This window comes from Myxocyprinus asiaticus, chromosome 41, assembly GCF_019703515.2.
Source record: "Myxocyprinus asiaticus isolate MX2 ecotype Aquarium Trade chromosome 41, UBuf_Myxa_2, whole genome shotgun sequence".
Classification (NCBI taxonomy): domain Eukaryota; kingdom Metazoa; phylum Chordata; class Actinopteri; order Cypriniformes; family Catostomidae; genus Myxocyprinus; species Myxocyprinus asiaticus.
In genome coordinates this window covers 20,878,574-20,892,124 of record NC_059384.1, presented here as the reverse complement: position 1 = coordinate 20,892,124, position 13,551 = coordinate 20,878,574, and the positions used below count along the sequence as shown (strand labels likewise).

The following is a 13,551-nucleotide window of genomic DNA, read 5'->3' as shown; positions in this document are numbered from 1 at the left end:
GTCACACTCCAAATTACATTACATGATTAAAAGAAAAAACATAAATCCACATCGTGGGGTCAATTCAAAATATAAATTAAACCTGGAAATAAAGTTTTAAGATTTTTGCAGGTGCGATTCACCAAAAAGGGCTAAATAGTTGATCGGCTTGTGATGCGCGAATGGCTTGCATGCACAGCGTGAGTCTCGTCATGATTTAACAGTGTTTAGTCTCCAATTCAGCTCATTAAAACACACTGCGTGATCATGGGGAAGGACTACAGATCATGAGGAAGGACTACATCAAGATGTAGACCGGAATGCAGGTGTGAAAAACTTCATATAAATAAAACAGTCTACTCCTCTCTCGTTGTTGCTTGCGTGCTAGTGATTACATGATTACATTGACATAATTTAAGAAATATTTATGATTCCACACAATTTCGTGATCAGTAATCAAATAAGCAAATTTGCGACATTAACTGTGTTAACTCATTTTGTACAAAAGGACAGGTTTTCTTTCATTAAAGCACTTTTACAAAATGCTCTGTGAAAATTCACATGCAGGATCGTGATTATATCATAAATATCGGTTTTGCACAACATTTTCACTCAAACTGTTATGCTGCTAATATAATTTGTAATGAAAAATTGGCACTCCATGTCAAAAACGTTGCTGACCCCTGCTTTAGGCTGTGAAAAACAAATTACAGGTAATCTTAAAAAAAAATGTGCTTCATGTGGTAACATCTAAATTAATTGGTTAATCAACCTGTCCAATTAGGTTACCCCAACAAAAGTAATGTTTATGGTTTAGATAAGGTAGAAATAGATGCTTGAGGTAACAATTGCAGGCTACCACTTTTTTTTCAGTGTAGCTCAGGAAATGTAATGTTGATGCTTCATTGAAATATCTTTGTCTCAATTGTTTCTCCCAAAATTAGGAGAAATAAAAATAGACATAAATGAGACAATTGTTGAAATTAAGAGTATTGACCACAATGGATTGAATAACAAGAATTAGATGAGAAATGTTTGAGTACTGAAAGCTCTGACTTTTGATTGCAGACTTTGGTATCTTTGCAAATCTGAACATTGTTGAGATCTGTTGAACCTCTAGAGCAGAAACATGGGAGATTACTGGGTTCTTTTTGTCAGCAAATTTTTTTTTGATAAAAATTTGAGATAGAAGAGACTCAAGTAAAAGTCTCTATTATTGAGATACTGAAATCGGATTTATGATTTTTTTTCCAATGTGTAATTTCAAACCAAGTTATTACTGAAGACATCTCTCTAACTATGAACACCAGAAACCATCATGAAATTGACTAACACCACATCACTTAAAATCAACAGTCTATGGTGTTTTGGGATCATCCTCTGGGCGGCTTTTATAAAGTATGCATCGTGCTGAGACATAAGCTTATGGATGGGAATCAAGAGGTGACCTGCTTCTCAAATCCCTTCAAAACCCCCAACAAGCTGCAAAACACACACTGTTTTCATCCTCTCACAGAATGGCCAGATTGCGCCTGTGCAGCATAAGCATTAGGAATCGGCTGGGGATTTTTACCATTATTCCAGGGTTATTACGATAACTATTACGCAATCCAGCATCAAAAGCTAAAAATAAAAAAAACGCTCTAAAATGCATGGGATTATTTCAAATTTGTGCTTCTGGTAGAAACTGCCTCAAAATATGAGAAAAGTCTAAAGAGGAGCGAAGCAGAATAGAAATATTTCCGCTTGCATTGCACTTTCCATAGAAACAAGATTTTAGTGGCCTAAATAGTACTAATCAGCTCTTTCCTGTGATCAAGATGGATTGAGATGTTTATGACTTCTTTAAACTCTTCTTGGACAAAGTGGAAGTCTGTTTTAATCATTAACCGTGATCTCAAAATATTTAAAATGCAAGGGGCCAGATGCTTTGGGATAGTCTGGCCGCCTGGTCAAATATAGCTTTTCATGGGGGACAAAGAGGTGCACTCTGCCCAGCCTCATATTCTGACATACATATGTCTCTATTACTGATGGTCACATAATAACAATCATTGTGTTGTGCTCATGTAGACAGTATGAAGCATGTAAAGGAAGTGATAAAGTGTGAGGATGTCACTAGATCAAAGCAATACTGATTGATCAATAATCAATGTTAATTATTATGTCAAATGATACATTTACATTTTACATTTATGCATTTGGCAGATGCTTTTATCCAAAGCGACTTACAGTGCCCTGATTACAGGAACAATTCCCCTGGAGCAACCTGGAGTTAAGTGCCTTGCTCAAGGACACAGTGGTGGTGGCTGTGGGGATTGAACCAACAACCTTCTGCTTACCAGTTCAGTGCTTTAGTCCACTACACCACCATCACACAAAAGGTTTGGAAACACTTTTCTAAACAGCTGTATCTGGGTGTTTTGGGGGTCATAAAGAGTCTTTAAGGTGCATTGAAAGGACAGTAAAGGGTTAAACTTTTGATGCACAGAGTCATGTGACAAAACAACATGGCACCGATCACAGCGGTGTTGTATTTTTTTGAAATGCCAAAAAAAAAAAAAAAAAACTACATCTGGTAAGAAACCATGCTACGTTTTTACATTGAAACCTGACTGAGTCAAAAGATTAGAGTCTCTAGTTTCATCCGATATGCAGTTTTTAAATTTGAGCGATTTATCTGGAAATGCCACGCTGTTAAACACAATGTACACTTATGTGTACTTTAGCACATCTTTTCCTTAGAAATCATATATTTACTGTGCATTATCACATTGAGAATCAATGGGTTATCCAAAAGCTGAAAAATTTTGCTTTCAGAGGCTTTATATGGAGTTAGGATGAAAATAAGGTACATTTTGAACTTTTCTGAGACCAGTGCAGACAGACAGCACACTGGAGGTTAAGTCATACAAGGGAGCATCCTATTGCTCTCTAGTTGATGCAGTAGTGCATTCAATCCAAACTTCCTGACAAAAGTTCAGCTTCAGGCTTCAGATGATGTTTGGACCACTAAACATTGTTGGTAGACATGGGGCAATGATTATCAGTACATAGATTCAGAATATATCATGTATAATTTTATTTTAACATGGTTGGCAGTGATTGGATGATGCTGGCCATTACTTTGAATCAGAATTAATTATGCTAATTGCTGATGCTAATTCCTGATCCTGATGAATAACCAACACTCCTAAAAACATAAAAACATAAAAAGCAGTTGTCCCCCTGTCCACAAATTTTGGCATCTTTTTTAGGAAAACTATTTGCATAGAATTTTTTATTTATTTTTTTGGCATATTTATTAGGTGCTACTAGTTACAAATCAAAAAAGGATATGGAAAACACACACAGCAGTTATGCTCGGGTCTCAGGAACTTAAAGGAATAGTTTACCCAAATAAAAAATTCATCATTTGTCATCATTTACTAACCCTCATATTCTAAATTCTTTATTCTGTGGAACACAAAAGGAGATGTTTGGCAAAATGTTAGGGATTGACGGCCTCAGCATGCACTTTTGTTTCATGTTTTTTTATACAACGAATATAAATTGTGACTGAGGCTGTAAGTCCATAACATTTTGAAAGTCATACAGGTTTGGAACAACATGGTTCAACAACAAGGTGCTTAAATCATGACAGAATTTTCATTTTTGGGAGAACTATCCCTTTAAGACTCAAAAAGCCACCACACACTATACTTTTATAATTTTATACTTTACAGTATATCCTTAATGGTGAAAACAGTACATATGGGGTATATACACAACACAATGTAAAATGTTGTTAAATATGAATAACACCTGCAATAAATAAAATGTGGTTAGACTCACATATGCTTTAAACAATTATATTTACACTCTCTTCAAAATGCATCAGTATCTGTGTGTACCTACTGCAAGACCCCTGGGTATTTAAAACCATGGTATGCATCTCTGCACCACTCTTATTTTATGGTGCACTTGAATTTCACCCCCTGCATGCGACCTGCTTTCAGACCAGGGCTGGGACAAACAAGTGTCTAACTGCCCCAGGGATTGGCTGGTCCCCCTCAGGCCACTGGCCCATTTTGAGAAGAGCTGACATATATAACTGATTCGAGACCAGTTTTTTGATTTTCCATATTATGGTTATGATGGGGATTGTGGTACCACAGGCTGCCTCCAGATCACTGCAAAAGGTCCACTCCCACCCGGAGCTATTTGTGGAATCTCTGCTACATTTGCTGACACTGCTTTGCTTTGAGCCAGTGTTGGCAATTGGAATGTAGTCGCCTCTCTCTCACGCTCTTTCTTTATATGCCAACCTCTCCCACCTATATTTAAGTTATATGAGAGATATTTGTATTTGATTCACTGGCCAATATCTGCCCCCTAAGATGCTCCAGCAGAAAACTAGGTCCTGTAACTGGTAACCATTTCTTTTAATCACATTTTTGCCTTCACTTGGTCATGTTAAATGGTTCTGCATTTTCATAAACATCATAAATGCTGCATGCCTAATAAATATAAAGCAATATTTAATAATATTATATAAAATAATTAATGCTGGAAAATGCTGTTTAAAAGAGTTCTAGATGGAGTAAAGCATGCAGGACATGTCAACTAATCACATACATTATGTATTAAGCATATAGACCATTTAGTAGAATGCACTTTAAATAAGTTGTCAGATGGTTAAATATAGTGTTGAGCACACCTAAAATTTTAAACAATTAACACGTTTCATTCCCATATGTGCAATATCTGATGTTGGATTTCCAGCAGGTGGGAATGTGGAATTACACGGACAATATTAATGGCTTGCTAAAATAAATAAGTAAACATAATGATTTATCCTAGTTGTGTTGATTTGCAAATGAGTTGAAAGCAAAATGGTTTTAGGGACAAGAATGACAAGAACATGATGACAAGAATGCAGTTGGTTATTGTAAACATTAACATGTTGATATAGTGGCATTCTGTTTACATAACCAACTACATCACATTTACTGATTAGGACTCTAGGTCAGCAAGCAAAATGCCAGTATGTATCTGGAAAAAGAGCAACAGCACCACAAAATAGATGCATTTTCTTGTATAAAATGAGAACCGTGCTCCTGAATGAGATAAAGGCATTGGCATTCAGGGACACTAAAGATCAAATCTGTGCTTTGAACATGAACAAAGCAAACATGCAGACAAAGGAAACAAAAGAAAAGACTTCGAACACAAGAAGACACACTGTGGCACGACATCACTAAATTAATTCACTCCAAAATGATAAAGAGCATCCTTTGGATGGATGGATGGATGCTAGATGTAGTATGTTTGTGAATTTGCTGTGATTTTATTTATAGCAAACCTAGACTGAAATAGCCTACTACCATACTATTTTTATTATTCCAGCAGCATATTAGTAGTAGAACCTGTATGACTTTCTTCCATGGAGCACAAATTATGTTAGGCAGTAAGTTTATTGCATATTTCTGTTATTTTGTGTTCCACAGAAGAAAGAACGTCATATGGGTTTAAAACAATATGAGGGGTGAGTAAATGATGAGAACATTTTCATTTTTGAGTGAACTATCCCTTTAAGACTGAGAATTTATCATCGACCAATTAATATACACCTATTTATTTGAATGTTTATCCATTAACTTCTATATATCTTGCATCTTTTGGACCCTTTAAATGAGATCTGCATCCTTTCATGGTTATCTTGTGATCCGCAAACGGTAATCACATTGCTATCGCGCTCTAATTTTCGCTCATTATTTAATAAAATATATAAATAAACAGGAAGTAGGAGCTAACCATCCGCCTGGGCATGCAGTAACACTTCTATTGCGGAAAAGCAGTGCACAGCTGACATGATGACTGTATGCGGACACCATGGCAACGCTACAGCACTCTTTGCAGGTGCTTCTACACATCATCTGGCTCTGTTTTAACAAGTAGCATTTACAAATCAAGTGGAATAAAGACAGCTATAGCACACATGATCACATATACTCACTTAACACACACACCCGCCCACACACATCTTTCAGAAGAGTAGGATACTGCATGTTGTGCATTCAAGTGAAAGCTTTGTGTACTTAAACACACATGCTCACGTCCGTTGTTGAGGAACTTGATGTCTCTTGTACAATATTTGTAGCACCCTGTTAGAAGAAAGGTCACATCACCTAGCAACAGAATACATCGAGCTCCAGTTGCAGTTTTAATTAGGGCAGGACCGTTTCCTGCCCCTCGAAACCCTGCTTCCTTTCCTTCCATTCATAAGCGTGCAGTCGATACAGGCAGGTGAAGTGGGCACTTTTCCACCTCACCGACTTAATTCATGAGCAAACAAATCCATATGGCCCAAACACACAATTCTTACTCTAGCACACATCTTAAAGTATAATGTAGGTTAAAGGGAATCATAAATTCACTTGTTAATCCATATATGTTGCTGTTCACTTTTCCAAAATCAAAGCAAAGTTTTTGTATTCCATTAGGCACTTTACTAATTCATATATATGTATTGGGTCATATAGGGCACTATAAGCTCTAAACTCTAAAATAAGCACAAAAGATTTTAATCCTACTGAATTGTCTAATGAGTTTAGAATTTTTTTATTTATTTTTTTTGTCATTAAACAAAGGCCAGAGATACATAGTGCTGGGGAGTGAAAACAGACAGATTGCGATTAGTTTTAGGACCTTTTATGACTAGTTTACCCTCAAATAATTTTTTTTTTTTTTTTTCATAATTTCCTCACCCTCATGTCTTTCTAGGTCTGTGTAGCATTCCTTTTTAGGTGAAAAAAAGAGCAATGTTAAAGAATGTACTGGCCACTCTTTTCCATATAATGAAAGTGAATGGGGACTTGAGCTCCAAAAGGATAAAAAAAAAGCACAGTTAAATAGTATAAAAGTAGTCCATATGACTTGTGTGATCCATTCCAAGTCTTCTGGAGACATTTGATAGTTTTGTGTAAAAAACAAAACAAAACAAAAAACAGAAATTTAGATTATCTTCCTCTCAGCTGTAACTCTCAAATCAAATATGGTGCCATGTTGTGTCAAGTTTGATGTCTATGGCAATTGGTGATGTTACATTGATGTCACAATGTCAAACATGACTTATATTTCAGTCTGTTCTTCACACAAAGCTACTGTATGGCATCTACTAAACACATGGACTATAGTACAAAAGTTGTTTGGCACAGATTTGTGATCTGCTGTGGTCCAAAAAAGAAAGTCATTGGGGTTTGGAATTACAGAAATGTGCCGTTCCTGATATTTACTCTGCACTGAGATCTATCTGTTATTAATGTCATGTGATGTTCCAAAAGGGGAGGGTGAGGATTGGGAGGTTGCATGTCAAAGCTAGCAGATGATTGTCCGGACAGTGACAAACTAATCTTTGCTTTAAACACTATTCCTATTATGCAAATGTTTTAATTTTTTGCCTAAATTAGAACAGAGCTGACTTTCAAATTTTCCTGGAATTGCTTTTGAGATCCTACAAACTGATAATGGCTATGGCAACATTTTGAGTGAAGCTGAGATGTTATAAAGCATGCTTTCTCTTTTCACCAAAGTTTTAATTTACGTGTCCTAATTCCGGGAAACACATTAATTAAAAATGTGAATGCTGCTTCTATCAGTCTTTTTAAGTGTTGCTCATATTAAGCTCTGTTCAGGGGACTGTTGGAGATTTCGGCATCAGCACATTTAATTTTAGTGGTCAGGCTGTGCTGGGGGGTGCAGTGGCTCTCACGTGGGCCTGCTTTGAGCTGGATGTGGACAGGCTTCTCACTCATAACCTGTCAACATGAAGTAATCCCTCACTGCATTATGGACGCAGCAATGAACAGATGAGCGGGTTTGGGCCACTCAGGTGACGAAAGGCTTTCATGCGAGGAGAAATCGCAAAGACATTTTTCATACACTGTATAACACTGTGTGCCTTACAGAGAGCATCCTGATTATGAGCCATCTCTAAAACCACAGCCTAATTTGACATTGAACATTGACTCATTGGCTTCAATGATTTCTCAGCACTGTTTGATTAAGAATGTTAAGCTTGTATGCAATTATAGAACAAAGGCAGATGAGGTCATTGTTGCAACAGACGATAAACATTTGTGAACTCGACTGGCACGAAAGACAGATGACAGCCAGGCAGTGATGGGCTACTGTATCAACTGCTGCTGGCTTATGTATTTCTGTCCAGAGCTGATAAGTTGACTCGATCCTTGCCTTATTTAGTCAGTCAGAGTTCTGTGCTGCTGACAAACCAGTGCATCAGAGAGAGAGAGAGAGAGAGGGTGAGAGAGAGACTTGTGTTTGTATGTTGATTGAGCATTTAAACGCTCCTCTACTCCGTCCTGTTTTTGGTGAATGACTAATATCAAAGCGAACCAAGTGTGATGGGAGAAGAGGGTGAGAGAAAGGTGGGTGGAAGTGAAGGGCTCTTCTACCTCTCTCAGTCTCTCATTCACAATCGGTAGCATAACCAGGGGCATAGCAGGCATTATAAGGGGTGTGGGGGTGCATGTTTATGTGTATGAGCATGCCTTATGAGAATATAATCAGAGCCACCATTGAGGATAATAGAAATAAAAAATAAATAAAAAAAGGTCCTAAAAATACGCTTAGTATTTTTCATGAAAAATATAATGCTGCATTCCATTCCAAGTCAGTTGTGGAATATTCCTGCAAGCATTTGTTCCACACGTGTACAATTATCAAAACAAACTATAATTTACCTTGTTTTACACACCTGTGTCTGTAAATGATTGCTAAACAAGTTTTATTATCATGTAATGCAGAAATTTTGACTTATTGATGGATATTATTTAATGAAAGTTTAATAAAAGTTACACATTTAAAAGTGATTAACTATAGCCTAGTTTCCATCCACTTTTCACGCTGTTTTGTTATCGTCAAAGTGAAAATGCGTAAAAAAAAGTTTGCAAAATTTTCAGTCTTCTGCCTGTTTCCATTCAAATGGCCTTTTATCGAAAAAAAATGGTGTGCGTGATGACGTCATGCTTAAAAAACACTTTGTCGCATAAGTTTTGGTTTATCGCAAAAGAAATCTGCCCTTAAGCTTTTTCCATACAGACATGTGTGTATATCGCTAATTGTGTACCTTTCGCCTCCCAGATGTCCCTAATTTTTGGTAAAATGGGGAGAGTATTGAGACAATTCATTGAAATTAGCCAGCTTACTGTCATTTTGATTTCACAAATAAATGCAATCAGAAGATGAGGAATTGCAATCAAAAGAGAGCAGTTGCCCTTCTTATAGGACTCTAATATTGGTCCTGATGTTGCGCCTATAGGTTGCCACCGGTTCCTAACAATAGAATTTTTTCGTCTGATAATTAATTTTTTTTTATTTAATGCTTTATTCATTTGTTAATTTAATTTCATACAGGGAATTTTGCCGGCATTTTTTCAAAAGTAAGCTAAACAATAATTTAATAGAATTGGGCTGTATGTTCGTGTTCCAAAAAAGCACACTGAAGCTTTTCTAACATTTAAATAATTTAAAACATCTTTGTGCACAGAAATTATGTTTTTTGTATTGTGGGCTAATTCCATGACTGCCATCTATTATTTTGAATGGTGTGGAAAAGCAACTTTAATAAATAAACGGATGGCTACCGCGATTAAATTAATCGCAAACATTATTCATTTGTTCTCATTGCACTTGTCAATGTGCATGATGCGAGATATTTGTGTTGGCACTCCTGGAAGTGTCATGATGCAGCATCGGATCTATATGCCGTTAAGATCAATCCATAATCACGTACAATAAATTAGCTTTCAAGGATGTATTCCTTGTCATCATGAGTAACACAGGCTAACAATTGGGGTAAATTCTGTCATGTGACACTACATTTTTGCGTTAATGCCAATTTTCTCGACAAAACGTGTTTCCAAACCAGTTTTTCGTGACATCTGAAGTATCGACATAGAGTTTATGCGCTAGAGTTAAACGGAAAAATATTATGTCGAAACTTGTGAAATTTTAGCGATAATTTGCATTTCTATCAGCTTTATTTTGATGCACTAAAACTTTTTTTGCAAAAAATCTTTGGATGGAAACTTAGTATATCACCGTCTGTAAAGTTCAAATTCAAGTGGCGATCCATTGCAATTTTCCTAGTAGGAAGTTGGAAATTCTGACTTCCAGAGTTGAATGGCATGTACCATGATTTCATTAATATCTCGTTCCGTCATTACAATACAATGGAAGTGGATGGTGCATTCATTTCAAGCTTAAAAAGGACCCAAAATATCATAAAAGTAGTCCATAACACTCGTGCGTATATCTCTAGTCTGCTGAAAGCATACGAAAGGTTTTCCATGCAAGAACTTAAATTGTTTAGTGCTAACAACAACTCATGAACGTGCAACGGATGTCAAATTTTCAGATTTAAGTCAGCTTATCGTTATGATAAATCTATTTATGATACTTTTGGAAGTATCATTCCTTTATTAAGCTTTAAAATGAGGCACTATCCACTGCATTACATTGAAAAGACTGCAATATTCATAAAACATCTCCTTTTGTGTTCTGAAAAACTTTTTTAGGTGAACTATGCCTTTAAAACTAATCCCGCCAATGTGTACAACCAGTCAAATTGTCAACATCCTTTTCTTTTCTAAAACAATGTCTTATCCTGATGTAAACCTGTAGAATTCTGTAGTTGCCCTGCCACCAAATGTATCACATTTCCTTTCAAAGAGAACCCAAACATACTAGTTAACCTTTCATGATAACCCCTTGAACAGCAGATTCTGTTGACCACATCAAGGGCCGTGCCCCTGAAGGAGAAGGGGGGTCTGCAGGAATTATATTTACAAGCATTTGAGGGGGACATAGTCCAAAGAGGAGTAAGGGATAGTGTGGATGTTATACTCATTGGTGTTTTACTCTATCAATCATTATAGCCATGCTACCCAGCCAAGCTCTTGCTCAGCTGTAATGCAAGTAATGCATAGTAAAATGGCTTTACTTTAATTTCATAGCACTGGTAATGATTCTGTAGCATGAGTCCTGTATCCCTGACCCACTGCTCAGTGAGTGAGAGGTGTAACTACAGAAGACTGGCCACTCAGGTGAGGGACAAATGCCAGATACTCAATTCAGGGCACATGCACACAAACGCACTATGTTCTAAGTGCATGCATTATAGCTCATACAGTGTTGAAATAGAGCGAAACTGGAAATAGCCTGCAAGTGCCACTCAAATCAACAAGCCTCAGTTAGCCTATATGACCCCTTTGAACACTGGCACCACTGCTTATATTCTGCATGTTATGCATTTATTGATTGATTGAACAATAACATGAGGCCAGGACATTAAGGTCACGAGGAAACACAAATATAAAAATGCAGTAAAAATCTACTGACAGAAGAAATCGCCATGTAACTACTGTCCAATTTTAGCACTTTGGATTAAATGTATCTGCTTAATAACGATCATCTTATTTATGTGTTAGCTTTGGGCCATTAGAACAGGGGGTAAAACCAGCAACACTTGTGGATTAAAGTATTTGAACTTTTTTTAAACCAACTTTAATGTCTTTGGGCCATTAAAAAACACTTCTCCATTCCTTGCATTCTAACTGGAAATTATCTAAATTAAAATCCATCAATTGCACTGCATCTGATCTGATTTGAGTTGGACCACATGAATAAAAGCATTTATTTCACTCTGTACTGACACATAAGCAAGTCCTAGTTGTGAATCGCAAGCTTTGCTCATAATTAGGCCAACATAGAATTTGCCCCTGCAAAACTCAGCAGAAAGTTTTGGAGATTTCCGCAGAACAGGAATTTCTCTCATTCAAAAAAAAAAATTAAAATAATAATAATAACTTTGTCCATTTTGTGTTTGTTTGTAAAATATTCGGTCAAATTTGATCAAGCTTTCATCTACAAATAGAGTGTACTACTTTCATCTTTGTTTAACACACTTTACCATGTTTAAATCCACTGAACAGAATTACACATTTTTTTTAATTTTATTTTTTTTACCAAAATTAGGGAAGAAAATGTGAGTCAAGTTCATCCCACATTAGAGTGGGAGCAGCGCACACAAGGACAACTTTCACTATATTAAAGGAATTTTCTGGGATTAATACAAGTTAAGCACAATCGACAGCATTTGTGGCATTATATTGATTACTAGAGGTCGACCGATAAATCGGTTTTACCGATTAATCGATACTGATAGTTGCTTTTTGGAACTATTGGTTATGGGAAAAAATCAATGCCAATAGTTGCTGATAGTTTTTTTTAAATTATTATTATTCCTCTGTGTTCCTCTGGAAATGATTGCTCATTTAGTATTTATAGCCCATATGACAATGTTTACATTATTGTTTCTATTGTAATACATCATATATGTTTATAAGAGTCCATGTTTTGTTTCGCTTATGTGTTTGTGTTAGCTGGAAGCAGACTTTTCAAAATAAGAGTCAGTGGTGTATTTCAAGCATGTTTACAGTTAAAAGTCCCGAATTATGACCAAATCGTATTTTTTTCTGGTTACTTTTGGGATTTTGGATGCACAATAAACTACATCTGGATATTTTTATTTATTTATTTCTTCATTTTGGACTCTTGTTGCCTCTATGGCCTGTGCCAATCACAATAATGATAATTTAAAAAAAAAAGACTTTTTTTTTTACAATCAATAAATCGATTTTTAACACTATTGGCCGATTAATTGGTTATCGCCTTTTCCATCACCAATACGATATGTATTGGCAAAATCCACTACCGGTCGACCTCTATTGATTACCACATAATTTATTGCAACTTGTCCCTCCTTTTCTGTAAAAAAAAAATAAAAAATACGAAATAAAATCTGGGTTACAGTAAGGCACTTACAATGGATGTGAAGGGGGCCAATCTGTAAATCTTAAAATATTCACTCTTTCAAAATTATTGCCACAACATGTAAACAATATGCGTGTTAACATGATTTTTGTGTAATAAAATCGATTCCTAACCTTTTCTGTATAAAGTTATATTCAATTTTACAACTTTGAAAATGTATGTGACGTGCACACAATGTGAGCATACAAATTGTATTACTTTACATGCTTGTTCCTTTAACTTTTGTAATAGTTAAAATGTTTGAATAGTGTTACCAACCAGAGCTTGAAGTCTATTAGGTCTATTGAATGCTGAAGAAGATTTAGGACATTTGACGTATGCTATTCCAAAATGGCACATCTAGTAGGTCAAAGCAACATTGGCACATGTGTCCCAAAGACTTTTTAAGAATGCTATGAATTTGTGTGCTTGAATACATGGTTTACCCAGCACAGTCATTAAAATGTCTGTCTAGTGCAGCTCTTGGCAAGGGAACAAATATCATAATAGTTGTACTTGAGATGCATGATCCCATGACTGCTCCCTGTGCATCTGAGCTATGGACAAATAATAGACACCAATCCTCTAAAAGTTTGCTTGCACAACTTGCAAACTCTACAGCTGACTTCCTGGCAAACCCTTGGAGAAGATGAATCAAAGAATAGCTGTAAAATACACTGATCTTAGAACATTTTG

General features: G+C 36.1%; 1 protein-coding gene across 2 annotated transcripts in view; it reads right to left on the bottom strand.

Moving 5' to 3' along the window:
• The window catches only part of LOC127432197 (junctophilin-1-like), a 56,152-nt gene that overhangs the window by 35,825 nt on the left and 6,776 nt on the right, over positions 1–13,551 (bottom strand). The gene's annotated exons all lie outside the window — the stretch shown is intronic.